Source organism: Protopterus annectens, chromosome 4.part0, assembly GCF_019279795.1.
Source record: "Protopterus annectens isolate FY-2018-M chromosome 4.part0, PAN1.0, whole genome shotgun sequence".
Lineage (NCBI taxonomy): Eukaryota > Metazoa > Chordata > Ceratodontiformes > Protopteridae > Protopterus > Protopterus annectens.
This window is the reverse complement of record NC_056733.1, coordinates 7622718-7639782: the sequence shown is the minus strand read 5'-3', so window position 1 is coordinate 7639782 and position 17065 is coordinate 7622718.

The following is a 17065-nucleotide window of genomic DNA, read 5'->3' as shown; positions in this document are numbered from 1 at the left end:
AAACTTTAACTTAAGATTTTCATATTTAGAAATGTGCTGGAAAAGTGCATTATGTTCATGTTTTAATCTTACAGAGGACAAATGGTTCAAATTTTCAGCATGCAGTTAGTTTTTCCTACATGGAATGAGCTGCAGTCCTGACAGATAGCCAGGTAAACAACATTCTTTGTTCTACAATCTGCATACAAATCAAAACAATATTGTTTTCCTGATACAGGGTGTACATAGGATTCTGCCTCCGCAATGTACTCACATGCTTAGCAATTTCTGCACTTTCATGTACCTGCACGTTGTGTACAATTGTTCCTATTTTCTTTCTATCTTCCCTTCATGGCATAATAAATACTTCAGATTTTTATTTCTTCTAAAGCCAAAAATTATTTTTTCTTCCACTACCTTGGCTATTTTTTCATCTGTCAGCAAAACATTCCAATTCTGTTTTATTATATCACATATTCACCCTTTGTTATTACTATATGTTAACATTAGCTTCACATTATCCATCTGTGAGGCTCTAGATTGAATAGGTGTTCCATCCTGTTGTCTATGGGAGAACCAAGGCCTAGACCTATTATTTCTGTATTGTTTGCTCTAAGTAATAGCATGTTTTATTCTTTTTTCATTGTATCTCAAACAATACATCTCTTCCAGTTTATTCATGCAAAAATCACCAACATAACCCAGCTCTAATTTCTTTTGTAAAGTCTCAATTTCTTTCACCAAAATATTCTCGTGGAACATGAAAGTCTAGCAATAAATGCATATATGAGAAACTAGTCTCTAAATTTAAACGTTGCCACTTGGCTAAAAGTTCTGGATAGTACCTACCCTTTTAGCCAAGTGGCAGCATTTAGAGACTAGTTTCTCATATATGCATTTATTGCTAGACTCAGCCAAAGGCCATGACCATGGAACCTTTCCAAATTGGGTGTGGGGGGGGACACTTTTTGGGAAAGAAAGTCCAAGGCACTTGGTCACCCAAATAGGCCAACATGCATATCACTATCCTGGAAATTAGAGCAATACTCCCTAGCATTGCAGGCCTTTCAAGACTCTCTCTCCCTTCCAGGACTAATGCAGTTCAGACTGACAATATGACAGTGGTATGGTACATCAGCAAACAAGTAGGAACCAGATCTTACCATTTGTGTCAAGAAGCTCTGAGAGTGTGTCAATGAGCAATCTCATCCAGTCGATTTCTGATAGCAACATACATTCCAGGGAAATCCAACATGATAGCTGACAGGTTGAACAGGTCCATTTTATTGCCTCATGAGTGGTCTCTCAACATGTGAGTTGCAGAAAAGATATTCCACCAGTGGGGCCAACCTTGCTACGACCACTCTGAATCTCCCCTCAACAACAAGTTCTTTGCTCTAATCCCCCCACTGAGGGAATCACCAACAGACACTCTCCTCCACTAATAGCCTCCTGGTCTCCTCTATGCTTATCTCCCAATCCCTCTAATCCCCAAGTTTCTCTAGAAATCATCTCAACTGAAGAGCAAAGTCATCCTCATTGCCCGTTATTGGCCTCAAAAGATTTGGTTCCCCTTTCTTTGGCCTCATCTAGATCCAATTTCAGACTTCCTGTCTCATCCAACAGACATGATTCACCTGGACATTTTAACCCTGAAGCTGACCGCATAGTTTCTCCATTTCCATTGATAGCCAGACAATCCAGACTCTCCTCCCCTGTCCGTCACATTCTTTTATCTTCCCATAAAGCTTCCACTATGAAGATTTACAAAAGTAAATGGAAAATATTTGTTTTCTGGGCACATCAAAAAGACATTGACCCTTAAAATGAAAAATATTTCTTTTCTGGGCACATCAAAAAGACATTGACCCTTAATCAGCAACAGTACATAAAGTTCTTGAGATTTTGGCTACAATTTTTAATGAAAGGCATAGTTCCTCAACTATTAAAGTACAACTAGCAGCCATTTTATATTTTCATATAGGAATTAACAATTCCACTTTAGCTTCTTTAAAACTTTTTAGGACTTTTATAAGGGGTACCCTTCTTCTGAGACCACCCTTTAAAGATCCAACTCTACTGTGGGATTTGAATTTAGTTTTATAAGCTTTGACTCAATCTCATTTTTGAACCATCAGTGAAATGTGAACTAAAAGTTTTAACCTGGAAAACTATATTCTTAATAGCTATAAACTATTCTCAAAGAGTCTCTGAACTTCAAGCCTTGTCTTCTAAGTTTCCGTATTTAATATTTCATAGAGATAGGACAGCTCTACAAACCAACCCTTCCTTTCTTCCTAAGGTGGTGACAGAATCCAACATCAATCAGGCTATTATTATTCCAGTTTTCTTTCCAAATTTCATGAACAAAGACTACTTTATATTTGCTGAATGTTCATAGACAGTTACATTTTCATTTGCATAGAACAAAGAATCTTGGAAAGACAGATCAATTATTTGTTTCCTTTGTGGAACCAAAATTGGACAAGCCAGTTATGAAAGTAATTTTAGTCAAATGGTTAAATGATTGCATCTCCGTTGTCTACAACAAACTGGGTTTGTCTTTGCCAAAACCTTTGAAAGCCCAATCAAGGTCCATGGCAACTTCATCAGTATTTTTATCCAGGTCTTCCATGGATGATATCTGTGCAGCTGCAACTTGGACTAATCCTCATACCTTTATTATTCATTACAAGTTGTATCTGGTCTCAAGGGGAAGGGCAGCCTTTGGCTCAACAGTCCTTAGCAATATCTTTCCTTAGAGTCCTCCTGAGATTCAGGTAGCTGGGGACTCTGTCCCACTTGTTGAGGAATGAATGAAAATTGACAACATCAGATAAAGAAGTTATGTACTCACCATAACATTCCATCTGTGTTGCCCATTTTCATTCTAACTCGACTCCCCTCCCTTCAACCCCATACCTTTTGGTTTCTGACTTCTTGAAAAATTAGAAGATAATAAGGGAATCAATGTTCCTGCCTTTCAGCTCCAGGCATTGGCTTCTCATTTTATAATTGTTTCTAATTTTATATGAAGCTAAAAGTCTAGCAAACAAGATCTAAGGTATGGTAGAGGACTAGAGCATTATGGGTAATGGAGGAGCTCGAGAGTTTCTGGTATCCATGAGCTGTAAAAAACAGCCAAGTCAGGTCTGATGGTCAGATCCAAACATAGTTCTTGTGGAAGAATGAAAATGGACAACAGAGATGGAACATTATGGTGAATACATAACTTCTTTGTTTGGTTATGTCAGTAAGCAGTGTTGATGGGAAGTCCTTCATCCAGGTCTTTGGTGACTTTTTTAAAGAAGCTAACCAGATTAAGAAACCATAATCTACCCTTGGAACCTCTCTCATAATTTCTGCTTGAGTAGAGGAACCAGGCAGGGGTGTCCTCCTTCCACCTTGTTGTTTACATTATATTTAGAACCATTGGCAAAGAAAATAAGGGACTCAGAAATTCAAGGATATAATTAGAATGGCAGTCAAGAAAAGCTGGATCTCCTTGCAGATGCTATTATTTTATACCTGATAAAAACAGAAAAATAATATTTCAGTGTTGTGGAACATTTTGAGTCAATTTCAAATCTTTTTTGGGATACAAAATTAATGAAGCTATAACAAAGGCAATAACAGTAAATTATGTACCCATACACAAATTGGTTGAGCAATATCCATATTTATGGGGACATGATAAAATGAAGTATTTAGGAGTATGGATTAAAAATTATTCTTGTGTGGCAGCTAAAGATATGTTTGAATGGACTAAACAAAAGATAATACAAAAACTGAGAAATTGGAAGCTCTGTTTTATGTATATGGATAGTAAGATACAAACAGTTAAAATGTTCTTAGTCCATTTAGTTTTATACACAGGGCAGGCATATTTTTATTAACCAGAGAAGTTGTGGATAGCAGTTAATAAAGAGCTGAAGAATTTTATCTGGGAGGGGAAGACAGCAAGAGTCAAATGGGATAAACTGATTCTTCCAATAGAAAAAGGCAGTCTGGGATTACCCAATTTGAAGGGTATTTCAGAGATACACAGTTAAGGCGCCTATACATAGCACAAGCAGAAACCTATAATTCAAAGTGGAAAGGGATGATGGCAAAACAGGGGAAACTCAAGAAACAAGGGAAAACTGGGATTTTGGATGCAGATCCTTAAGGAGAATAACCATAACCATACAGAATATTATATTCATAAAGTAGGATAAAGTATTCTAAGAACTAGGCCAACACAGGAATGGAGAAAGGAGATTCCGCTAATAGGGATGACTGCAATTAGGGATACATACAATAGGCAAGAAAGGGCTGAAATTTATTGGAGAAAAAAAGAACTAAGGTATTGAGAGCAAATAATTTGAGAGGGAAAGGTAATACAATGGGAAGAGGCCAAGAATTTATTTGGACTGCAGGCTAGAGATTGCCTTCCCTCTTAAGAATTTATATCAGAGTATAGGCAAAGATAAAGAAATAGGGGGATCCTAAGTAAAAGACCAGCACTGGTAAAGTTTTTAGTAGAATCTAGAACAGAAGCTGCTGTTAAAAAGGAAATAATTAGTAGAGCATATAAAATATTGCATGATAACTAAAAGAATCAATCAGAGGAGGTTAGAAAGGATTGGGAAGAGAGATTGGATAAGCAATTCACAAAGAAACAATGGGAGATATATGTATGTCTCCCAAATATGCAACAAAGTGTAGAAGATTTAGGATCTTTGCTTGGAAGTGTTTACATATGTATTTTTATATTCCAAGTAGACTCCAAAGAATTTTTCCTCAGGTAGACAGCAATTGTTGGAGATGTGATGGGGAAGAAAGAGGTAATTCTGAACTTATTTTTGGGAGTGTAATGAGTGGGCAGACTTAAAAAATTTCCTGCAGACTACTCTATCAGAAATACTGGGCAAGCACATTGGTATGACTAAGGAAATTATTTTTGGGGGCTATGATAAAGAATCATAATTTCCTAGATATAGTAAGGCCTTGCTGACATTAATTCTGGTGGATGAGAAAAAAGTAATTACTAGAAAATGGAAATCAAAGCCTAAACCAGCTCTACTAGAATAAGTGAATATAGTAGCAGAGATAACTGGAAGTAGAATCTTTAGAAAGTGTAGGAGCAAATTACATAGAAAACAGTGGGAATTACGGGAACAATACATGCAGAAAAATGTTTTTTTAGGAGGAATGAGGTTTAAGGGAAGACAAGAATTGAATGAGCTTTGTAATGCTTTTCTGACAATGGCTGGATAGATTATAAGTGGTGTATAATGTCTGCAACTGAAAATATGTCAATATGATTTGTTTTCATTTATATGAATGTATGATTGCTTATGTCATAAGTGATAATTTAATAAAGATGTTTCTTATTTAAAGAAAAAAAGGGATTCCACCAGTGTGGCTTGTTTTTAGTTTGTTTTGGGTTTATTTCTAGTAGCACAGCAGCCTGTATACAGCCATTTACATGGTTGTACACAGTATCTATAAACAATTCCACACAGTTTGCTGTAAACTCAGGGTTGACATGGGCACTGAATTTTGACAAACTATTGCTTAATAGGATGTTGTTTGCTTTGGAATAGTTCCTAACTGTAACATGGTTTACCAGGATTACAGGGTTGATTTTTATTTTGAAGGAGACAGCTTTGTGGTCTGACCTCACTATTGCAGATATGACACTGGGAGGATTAGAGCTCTCCTATGTTGGTAAATGCTACATTCAGAATTTTTTTAAACTCTGGTTGTTGTGTGCACTGGTCAAGGGTCAAGTGTATTTGTGTTAATAAATTCCAGGAATCTTTGTGTCTATGAGTATGCGGCAGTGTATGTTTTCCAGTTTGTTGAGGGGTAGTTAAAGTCTCCCATAAATAGGGTATTTGGTTTAATGGTGAGTGTCTCTCGTAGGCCCAGGTATGAGCTATGAAATTCTAGGGACATAGAGGGTGACTTCTAGTTTGCTAGGCTATGATATGGGACTTTGTCTTTGGTGAGTTGCATGTGGATAAATTCCAGGGCATCATCCTGTTTAACCAACATAAAGTTATACTTGTTGCTAATATAGATTAAGACTCCTCCACCTTCTGTCCCTGTCTGCGTGCAGCTGATGGTTGAAATATGTAGAAGGCACTGAAGCTTTGCACTACTGGAATTCTTTCTGTGGATTTAAAGCATGTCTCAGTAACAGCACAGATGTCTATATTCTCCAGAGTTAGGACAGCTTGTAGGGTGTGGAGTTTCTTGTTTAGGCTCCTAGCATTAAGCAGTAACACCTTTAGGTTTCTTTGGGTTTTATTTGTTATGTCTGTAGGTATGTCAATTTGGCATTGCCTAAAAATGCTCTAAAGAGATGGATAATGTTTTAGTCAATACTGAGAAACCTAGGGGAGACAGGTGCAGACCATCCTTTGCAAAGCAACACGGTTTGTTAACTCTGTCCTTCCATGCTAGCACATATTGAATCCCTCTACAAAGACACCAGAAACAAAGCCAATTATCAAAGTCAATCATCTTTTGATTGTACTGTGGCATCATTCTTGGTAAAGGTAGAATACTGCTCAATGCAAGTCATATACCTGCCTGGCACACATATTCAGACAGACAACAATGTCTCTCTTCATATAGTCCAGGGAAATATGTCTCAGGTCATTAACACCCACATGAACTATGACAGAATCATATCGGTACCTGTGGTGTAGTGACTTAAGTGTGTGTGTAACTTGGTGGATCCTGTCTCTAGATAAACAACTAACCATTATCTTCTCCTTGTTCAGTCTGGTGGGCAGGAACCTGTGTGCTTTTCAATGGAGTCCCCCATGACAAGAGTCCTGAGTAATGTGTTTGCTTGTCTTGTGGGCTTTGCTCATGAGTTTCCACTGATTGTAGGCATTTGTGCAGTGTTTTGTGCTGCTTTTGGTGAGTGGTTTAGAGATTGCTGAGGATAGGTATTGCCGTTTATAGGCTTAGGAGGTCTTTGAGGTTTGGAAAGATTGCTTTTTAGTGGCTTAGCATAATTTGGTCTATGTGTGTATGTGGTGGACACTATGTGTGGTCGATGTAGTATGCGTGTATTTTTAACAACCTTGTTTGCATACGAGATGTTTGCCTCCAGTTAAATTATGCATGTACATCTCTGGCATACTGTGTTTGTTGCTTTAAGGATTCAATGGTTGTCTGTAAACATGAGATGATTGCTACATTGCCTCAGGATGCCCATATCTATATAGACACATTTGGAAATTTCATATCCATGTTATCTGGACTTGCATTTGGGTGCGCTACAGTAGGTCAAAGACTGGGTTATACAGAGGTGTCCTTGGGTAGTCTCTGAGGTTTGGCACTAGACTAGGTAGGATTGTGCTAAAATTTGATAGTAGTGCTTTTTAATGTATTAACTAACTCTTCTAAACTTCTGTCCATACAATGGCTTTGTTTTAGCCACACTAAATTACAGGTTGCAGTTCTAAGGGAAGCTTTATAGGTAAAATTTACTTTCTGGGTGTTTTTGTCTGTACAGGACACTGATAACCTCTTGATGTAATAACACCAATAGCGACTGCTTGCGAGTGTAATGCTATAACAAAGCAACTTAAACAAACTACCCTGACAAGGCAATTTCAAGTATTAGGGACCTTTAGGATCATTTAAAGGTAAAATCAACCATTAAAGCAGTAGCAGGCTAAACAATTAACTGACATGTAAAACAATTAAATAAATCACTTATCTATCAAGGATGGAGCAGGAATAACTGAGGACCCCCTCATAGTATGGTGAGGGTACCAAGTAGATGGGAGCTCTGGGAAAATGAGCAGGAGACAATTTATAGTAAGAAAGATTTACTCAAGTGCAAAACTTATTTGCTGGGTGGGCACTTAGTATTATGGATATATGAAAAACAATGGGTGGAAAAGTACTTAAATAGATTACACAACAGACAGTACCAATGACAGTGGGACTTGAGGGACTTTGGAAGTCAGATTACCATAAGAGGTGGAAGCCAGAGACACAGCCTTTTAAAATCACAAAAGAAGGGTGAGAGTGTTACGGAAAAATCAAATTGGAACTCTAGTCTTTTGGTTAGAATTTCAAAAATGTTTAGCTTAATGTCTCAGTGGGGGTAGGTCAAACTCAATGTACAGGGGCAAAACAGTAGCCAGATAAACAGAAAGCCACTGGAATGCAATTTTAAGTAGGTATATCCAGCTATAAAAAGTACTGAAGTACAACTCCTGCAGCATAATTAAAAGTACTGCCACCACTGCAATCCCACCACAGACTAAGGCACCAAACTATGCAGAAATTTACCATTATTGCTGTAACAAATGACTAAATGAGGCTCAAATATGGCAGTAGATCACAGTCTTACCACAACTGTGAAAGAAGGTACAAAACTGATTGAGGCCTCAGACTGGGTTCAAAATAAAAAAAGCTACCTGTTACAGTAATTGTACTTATGGAAATAGAAGTGCACTATAATGTATAAACAGTACTAGAATGTTGCAGTAATACACAATCTTCACAGAACTGTAAATGAAGCTACAAGACTAAACTCCCAGAACGAACTAAAAATATGCAAACAGATAACTTTTTTTTAGTTACAACATTACAAAAAAAAGAGATAAGTACTACAAGTATCAACACACAGGTCACTACAAGTGTAACTCAAAATATTTAAGCAGAATTTAAATAAAAGCCTTTTTTCTTCCCTTTTGATGAAAATCTTGTATATCGCACCTCTCAGAGTCTTGAACAAAAGACCCTGGGTGGATGTTGCTCTGTCTGTGCTAAGTAATCTTCAAGAACAACCACCTGAGAGCATTCACCCTAACATAAGCAATAACATTGTTATACTCCTGTTTTGGATGCTTCAGGGCATGGAGGGCCCTGGTTTCATCCCTTATCCTAGCACCTGAATAATAACTGATAGTCACCCTGTCCTTTGCCAGTCAGTTTAGTGAAGAATCTGTATGCCAAACAATGGAGTCACCAATTACTAAAACATTTCTGGCACTGATATCTATTTTAGCTATAGATGCTGTCTGCATTAAGGGCACTGCCTTTTTAGCTTGGTGAGTCCTTGTAACAGTATGTGCCAATGTGGTGGTAGTTGGCATGGGTGTTAGTGCACCTATATGCGTGGAGGAGGGGTTAAAAGAGTATGAAGTTTTGTGTTCCTAAGCTACTGTATCATGTGTCTTGGAAAATTAGGGTAGGTTTTTTTGACTATGTTGGCATATGGGTTTTATGTTTACTGACAAGTCAGAGAGATCAGCCTTCAGTTTGTGTATGTAACACACCTCTCTTAGAAGGATTTTGTGTTAAATAATAATAGTGGATTTTCAGCAAACATGAAATAATTGCTACACCACATCAGGATAAAAAGGAGATTAGGCTGACCAATGAAATACAGCTAACAGTCTGTGGCTGCATAACTGGTGGATGGATAGGTATGGTGAGGTACTGCCTGAAAAGTCTAGATGTAATGGTGGTAACAGAAGGCTAGTCCCTTAGGCTGGATTAAGTGCAACAGTGAAATACTGATAAGTTGACTGGGGTCTATATTAGAAAATCGAAGTTTCAAAACTTTGAATGTTCTAATATCAAATCCTATTCAGCAAAAGCTGAAAACATTGAACATACAGAACAGCAATTTTTTCCTAGGGAAAATATTTGCTGTTCCAAAACACATACACACAACACAAGCACACCAAACAAACAGCAATCCACACACATACACCTAAAATCGTACACCTAACCCTACACTAAACTATATACACACCACTAACTATCCACTTACCTTCACCCAAACCCTAACTCTAAGGTCCGTCTCTATTGCACACTCACCTCACCTGTGCCCTAACCTTTACTCACCTACCTCACCTTAACCCCCATGTCCACACAATCGCACATATACCTAACCCGCGCCATAACCCTAACTCACCTAACCCGCCTTAATCCTCACGTCCACACAATTGCACACATATCTAACCTGCAGCCTAACCCTAACTACCCTAACCAGCACTCAATCGCACACTTACCTGAACACGACCCGTAACTTTCCACCACAGCACTGAAAATACCGAAGCAACAGAAACAGACAACCGAATTCTTTCCCTAGGAAAAAAATCGGTTTTCTGTTGCTTCAATATTTTCAGCTTTCATTGAATAGGGTTCGATATTAGAACATTCGAAGTTCTGAAACTTCGATGTTCTAATATAGACCCGTTGACTGCTGTTGTAGTAGATTGTTTAGGCTAGTGAGTGAAATAAAGATAGTGAAGGGGCTGAGAGAAATTAAGATAACAAAGGGGAGATAAATAACAAGACTAAAGAAAAAAATTAAACAATGCAACGACTCAGAGGTTAATATAAAAAAGGAAGGGTATCAGAAGAATGACATAGCAATGAGAATAGTGGTTGAACTATAACTACAAACAACTAGTATGACTGTGAGAAGCAAAAATCACATTGATTCAAGCAATGGCAGTAAAGTACCAATGATTAAGCACCAGCAAAAATAAACCACACTGAGCACAAGTGAGCACCTGCAAAGGCACAAAGGACAAAGCAACAAAGAGTAGAAGGTCAACAAGTGCACATCAGCTAAATGCAGTCAGCCAAACAGTAGGTGAGAAAAGGTATTGTAATTCAGTTAATAAGGCAGTCATCAATAGAATAAATACACATTAAATATGGAACAGCGGGGGGAAAAAACATCAGCAGATCAGCCAACTGAGAGGCATCAACAAAGTGGTAAAAGAAGGTTAAACTAATAAAATAAAAAAGTAATCAGTCGGTAAACACACACCTGATTCAGTTATTAAGGTAATGCTCAAAATGGTAATTGTTATTTGTCTTTTCCCGGTTAGGGGTCGCCACAGAGGAACTCTGGTCCAGTTTTTATGGTGCCAAGTTGCCAGCCCGACGCCCAACCTTCAGCGAAGGCATGCCCATTCACACATCTTTTGGAGGCCACTCGACCACAGGGAGGACATGCAGACTCCACACAGAAAGCACTCCAGCCATGAATCGAACAGGAGAACCTCTTGCTGTGAGGCAACAACACTACCGCTGTACCACCGCGGCTAATGCTCAAAAGAGTAATGAATAAGTAAAAGGAAATGTGCTGAATTTAAACTTAACAATAACATCAAACACATTTATGTAACTAAACTGTAGTTTGTGAGACAGTGAAAGTTTGTGAAATTTATGATCCACAAGGATATAGAAGTTGCTTTACCTGTTGTATATTAGGCACTTGTGCTGCATGCTCAGTTAAAGCACTTAGGAAGTGCTGTTGCACAGCCAACATCTAAATAAAATTGGTGGAAAAAAATCAGAAAGTTTTTAAATGCTGCTTTAATTAAGTTACATACAGACCGATATCTGTAAATTCCATGGGCAGAATACGAGGCAAGATATTCAAGGACATTTCAGAGTGAATGAAAGTCCCTCAGGTGAGACCCGACTGTAACAGCACTTAGTGGTTGTGTAACAACTGTTGCACTATTATGGTCAGGTCTCACGCTATACTAGTACTTTACAGGTTTATCTTTTTTTCCAATCTGGAACATAATTATGGCACTCCATGCACTACAAAAAATATTACAAACTTGCAATGTTTTCTCATCTTTCTTTAACAACTTTATTCCTCTAATCAGAACTGTTAGAAGCATTTCTATTGGTCTTGTTTGTTGCAGTCCAGTTATAAAGTAGCATTCCTTTAGACATTATACATATTTCCATAACATCTCAAATGTGCAGAACAAAAAATGTATATTGTCTATCATCTAATCCTTACTTTTCTAAACAGAAATGTTTTGTCTTTTGACCTTCATGCATCAAATGCAACATAAAATTAAACCACCTCCTCAAGTAATAATAGTCATTCTTTTGAACCATTGTGCACCAGTGGCAGAAGGCAAAAACGGTCTTTGTTTTCTATTCTGGCCTTTCTGTGTTGCCCATTCATCTTCTACTTCCACTGAACTTATATATTCCCTAGGTTTAGAAACTTCAATATAGTCCACAGCAGCTTTCCTTAAGAAAAATACAACAGAAGTTCTTTAATCTTAGCTATCACTGCCCCTGTATTAAAGTCAGCATATCACCAATCCAATAAATCTTTGGTATTGCCAGGAAGGCTAATCTGTATTTCAGTCTTTGCCTTTTACATTCTCATATGGCCTCTTTAAATTACAGTTGTTGCTAAAATGCTGCTTCTGAAGAGTTATGCCCAATATACACAGATTTATCAGCAACTATGTGCGTGTACATATGGCATGAACAGTCTCATGAAAAATGAAGCATGATATGACAGGAATGGACCAGACTAATTAGCCAAAAGAGCAACAACGATGTAACCTAACATTGTACAGCTGAGAGATGGGAGGAGTAGAAGAAAGCATCCAAGAGGTTTCAAGTGAGCCATATCCTGGCTAAGGTGTATCTTGTTGATGTGCTGTTTAGCAAAATCAGAGCGTGTGCAAAAAAATCATATCAGTAGGGAAAAAATGTAGAGACAGATGAGTAACCAAGGGGAAGGTATAGGACTTATGGTCAATGGGGAAGGGCAAAAGATATCAAAGGTAGTCTAAGATGTGACTATACCCAAATCTCAGCAGAAAAATAAATTAAAAGGGATCATAGAGAAGCTAGATTTGCTGCTATGAATGATAACATTAAAGCCAAATGATAATGACAAAGAAAAAGAGGAGGTACCATCAAATAAGGTCAAGCGAAGTCCACCCAGGAAAAAAAAGCAGAGGGCATGGCAGAGAATAAGAGCTTGCTATCACTTCTCTCAATGTCTGAGACATTCAACATGCACCTTACAGCTAAGGCTGCATAGCAAATTCACAAGTATACTTTAGCGAACAGATTGAAAGAACAAAAGAAAGTGTTGACTAAAGTAGCCATGTATTTTTTGTATACAGTATGACAAGCAGCATTTACGTATAGAAGGCAGACAGATCTTTTGCAGGCATGGGTCCAGCTAAGTATCCCCTTGCTGTGAACAACAGAGTTTGAGTGGGAAGGAAGTACAACATGTAGGTACTGGGGAAAGACAATTTTTCATTATTTCAGGCACAGTTACGAGCAAACAAGCTTGGTCTGTGGTGTACCACACTCATTTAGCAAATGGATGATAGCAGGAGGAGAATTAAAGTCTAGGGAACAACAGGGTTATTTAGTTCAAGGTATTCTCAAACATTTACTCCAGCACCACAATTGAAAAAAATGAGTTTTCCAGTGCATAGCCTTACTTATACTCCAATTCTCACAGCCATATGTTACTACTGGACAAAACATATAATTGATCTATATGGACCTTTATTGACAACATGTTGTCTTTTGCTTTAGAATTGTATCCAGATTGTCCTGTTTCTAAATTTGCTGGTAAATTCCATGCAGCATTGTAACAGCATCATTTTGCAGGATTTTAAACAATTCAACTTGAATTCCAGCACTTCATGCAACCTTGTTATTAGCAAGATTTATAGGGTCCATTTAACTTCACTCTCTGGGATGTCTTGCTATATATCAGAGTAAATACCATCATATGAGTCAATCATGTTGGAGTACTTCTTGTATAGTTCTTCTGTATATTCATGACACCTCTTAAGTCTCTCCTGTCTTTGTCTTTTATAATGCCTGTTTTTACCTGGAAGTTTCCCTTAATATCATCAATTGTCTTGGACAGATCTTTTGTGCTCCTCATTCTATTGTCATCCATTTCTTTGCACTAATCTTTTAAATATGCCTCGTTGTCTCTTTTTGCTGGTCTTTGGAACTCTGCATTCAGTTTGACATGTTTTCCTGTCTCCATAGCCTTTTGCTTTCCTTCCTTCCTTAGCCACTTTATAAAGCCTCTACAGGCATCCATTTTACCCTCTTAATCTTTTTTTTTCTATTTTGAATATTTTCTGTTGCCACCTCCTGGACAGTATTCCAAACTTTCCAAATTCTTCCATCTCGAACAGCAAAGCATATATCCAATCTGATTTTCTAATGACTATCTGGTGATATCCATGTGTAAAGCTGCATCTTAGGTTGTTGAAAGACAGTATTTACTATTACTAGTGAATTATTTTGGCAGAATTCTACCTACGTCCCACTTCATTTCATAATCCAAGACCAAATCTTCTTGTTATTCTAGTTGTACTTTGACTACCAACTTTAGTATTCCAATCACCAATGATGACTAATATCTTCTTGCTATTGTTGTTTCCAAAAGGCTTTGCACTTCCTCATAAAACTGGTCAAGGAAAAAGATCAGAAAGGAGCTTATGCTATGCAGGGTAGAGGGCATCTTTGCATCACTGTCATAAAGGCACTTAATATTATCTCCCTATAGGATGCAGTACCAAAAGCAAAACAGGGAACTCAGAGTTACTAATCGCTTATTCTCTCTAAAATAGAAGTCTCTTAATGGTGCCCTGGCAAAGGACACGTCAATGAACTCTACTTCATGTCGCAAGGCATTAGAGATAGTAAAAACAAACTCGGATAAAAAGATCACCGTTGAAAAAAGCTGACATTAAATCTGGTTATCAAATGATGCCTATATATGAAAATAATCAGGAGTTGCTGTATTTTAAATATTTTGGGGAGTATTACTTAGATGTATGCCAGTGGGTTTACTGTAATGTTTTTTCTGAGTAATTAATTTCATTTTAATTTTACTCTTAGAGAAGAGCTTTTACAAGTCACTGCCTTACTGTGTGGCTGACTTTTCTTATCCTGGTCATTTCAAAGAAATGTCGTAAGAGCATGATCAAGCTTCTGAGCATATGTTGAAGATGTGGTGTCCTGATGGTAGCAGACAAAACAGAAGGAACAACAGCCTGTCTGTTGCTTCTAGGTACTGAGAGTGGAACGGCACAATAGTTCATCCAGTTCATGTGTGAAAAGATAGTAAAATTGGCTTTAACAGTGCAGAAAATTGGGAAAATGCATAACATGCCTATGAAAGGGTTGCAGAGTTGGATGGCCTTACCCAGCTACATATCTAGGGCCATTCCCATGTACATCTAATTTACATGCAGATTGGAAGCTGATTGAAGGCAAAGCGTGAAACCATGTCATTGAAAGCACAGGAGCAGATCCGGGGTATATTAGGATGTCCTGAAGGATTCTAAAAGACAGTATATATGTATGGCAGCAGAAAGTATCCCACATGAAATGGGTTCTTGTTGAAATTCTAAGAAGTGCAACTGTCACCCCCCAGAACAGCAAAACTATGTTGAATAGGGTGAATATATATTAAGTCTATGGGTGCTGTACCTTGGAATATTTCACCTGCTCTAAGGTGCAGCAATCTCGCAGGTAGCATCTGCAGGTAGTGGGGGTGCAGGTAGGCAAAGTCCCCTACGAAACTACTTTAATGGTATTTGTCAGACAATTGCATTTTAATTTTCTGAAGATGCAGGACTCACAATTATGAGCCTCCCATTTCTGACAGGAAGCTCCACAGAATGCCAGCAGTTCATGGATACAGCAGGTGCATATGGTTTGGGGGATATATATATATATATATATATATATATATATATATATATATATATATATATATATAAGGTCAGTGATTTGCAGGAAGGTGGCCAATACAATAAGATCAGCTCAAGAAAAATGATCCATAATGTAATGTTTCCCCCTTATGTTATCAGTGTTGCAACTAATGGCAAAAACTTTAGGGTACATAACATGGGAATAGTTAGAGTAATCAGCAGTTGCTTAAGCCAAGATGATGCAGTACAGAGGGTGAGAGAATATCTGTAACGATCTGCATGAAACATAGACTCAGTTTTATTGTATAGCATATCTATTTTGCTGACAACAATTTGCTGATTTTTTCTCTTTCACTAAACTAGGTTCAGGAAGCTGCCAGCAGATGTAAATCCAACCTTATGACCACCCCTAGCACATCTGTGGGGAATGATAGAAAAGTAGTTTTGACAGAATCTGAGCAGACACTGCATCCTAGAACTTAGAAATTGTATAACTTATATTAAAAAGTTCACAGAAGTGAGAATTACAAAAGAATGGCCACTAAGATGACTCATTCCAATCAGTCAATTGATGTGGTATATTTTGCTATCAAAACAGGATAGATTTTCTTGAAATACAGTATATACACATTTCTGCAATCATTCAGTAACAAAAAGTGATTATTTTATAAGGAGTAATCTCTCCTTTAATCCTGTTGGGAATAATGACAAGACATTAGGGGTGGATGCATGACACGCTGGAATATAAAGTAAAAAGAATGTAAGAGCGGATGCAAATTAAAGGACTGTCTGAACTTTAAATGTGGACATTAAAACTGATTTTAGCTAATTGATTATTGAGACCATAAGTAATAATGTCTCTAGGGGTGGATGTGAGAACAATTAATTTTAATGGCAGAAACAAAAGACACCAGTAGTTACCTTATGGGATGAAGCATATGAGGTGAACTGAGGACCATTCTGGAAGGCACGAGGGAGTAAAACACAGTCTTATGGCAATATAATGGGTGAAGTCTTATTGTTTAGCTGGCTGGGGGTATTTTAAGGAAAAAGGAATGATGTTCCATGAATGACTAGATGACAGGTTATCACAGCAAATGTTCTACCAAAGGTGATATTTAAAAGAAGTTGTTAAAGGATGCATATGAGACAGGGAATTAAAGAATAGTGACATAGGTGATCGAGATGTAAGGGCTGAGTAAACAAAGGTATTAGTATGATATTGTCCAGATTTAATTTTTGCCTGATCAGAATTCAAATAAGATATATGTACATTATGGTCTACAATACAGTGATATGGAAATGGTTGAAAACAGGCTAGAATATTTCTGAACAGATAAAGTAACCACTTTCAGAGAAGATGTTATAGAACTTTGATGGTGTACTACTAAAATATGCTTAAATCAGAAACGGAGTGTACACATTTGTAAATATTCTTTCTTTGTGTTTTTTCTATGTTAGCAATAAAACTGTTAGCAAAAATATAAATGTGGAATGAAGGGTGACAACAGTGGTGGTGGAATTCAGAAATAGAGATAAAATAAAACTAAGTTTGGATCAAATAATCTGAGTAG